At 35.0% G+C, this 1073-nt stretch overlaps 1 protein-coding gene across 1 annotated transcript in view; it reads right to left on the reverse strand.

Moving 5' to 3' along the window:
- Positions 1–1073, reverse strand: part of NUP62CL (nucleoporin 62 C-terminal like) — a 42072-nt gene that overhangs the window by 26531 nt on the left and 14468 nt on the right. The window lies entirely within an intron of this gene.

Here is a 1073-nt window from a genome sequence, read left to right on the forward strand (position 1 = left end):
TCTCCGCTATGTCTTGTTACTGACATACAAAGATGATGCTGCCAGCTGGATTTGCACCAATCCCCGCCCCTCCCACCTTCTAAGTAGGTCTCAGTTATGACAAATGGCACATTTTTATGTAGGCAGCATTCATGACCTTATTATTACCATATTCTAAAAAGACTCCAGAGGTGAGGTCTTTTATCCATCTTGCCATTTTTATAGTCACCTATTTCCCCTCTAGACAATGTTCCAGGGAGCTCTGAAGCAAAGAAACTCTTTTTAGCTCTTATAAAACATCTAGATACATGAGAAGTTATTTGGTGTTTAGCAGTATTCAATAAGTGCTGAGAGGTCTTTAATGATTTTAAATACTAAATTTTCTTTTTTTTTAAAATTTTTTAAATGTTTATTTATTTTTGAGAGAGACAGAGACAGAGTGCAAGAGGGGAAGGAGCAGAGATAGAGGGAGACACAGAATCCAAAGCAGACTCTGGGCTCCTAGCTGTCAGCACAGAGCCCAACACGGGCTTGAACTCATAAACTCGAAATCATGACCTGAGCTGAAGTCAGCTGCTCAACTGGCTGAGCCACCCAGATTCTGCTAAATAATAAATTTTCAAAGTAAAACCTTATATAAATATACTTCATCATCCAATAAAGGATGTTTTGAGAAATGAGATTAACATTAAAGGCAGATAAACCTGTTAAGTTCATAGCAAATATTAGTTGGCTAATATTCTCAAGAGTTCCACCCCAAATTATTTACACACATATATACACACTTACTTAGTCAATAATATGCTTATGAATTAAAGTAACCAGAGAGTTTTTAAATCTTAACGTCTATAAAGATTAAAGGAATCAATTAGATTTATTGATAGCTAAGTATTGCCTTTCTGTCCAGAAATAGTTAAAGGTAATTGGTTGCCTTTAACCAATTACTTAGTTGCCTGCTAAAGATTCCATCAAATATAAATCTGACTACACAGAAAAAACTGGAAAGGAACTAATGTTTCAATTATTCCTTCAAATTACAGTTAGGAACCCATGGCCAAAAATGTAACTATATGTGCTTCAAAAAATTACGGAAT

Source organism: Crocuta crocuta, unplaced genomic scaffold (assembly GCF_008692635.1).
Source record: "Crocuta crocuta isolate KB4526 unplaced genomic scaffold, BGI_CrCroc_1.0 scaffold1061, whole genome shotgun sequence".
Classification (NCBI taxonomy): domain Eukaryota; kingdom Metazoa; phylum Chordata; class Mammalia; order Carnivora; family Hyaenidae; genus Crocuta; species Crocuta crocuta.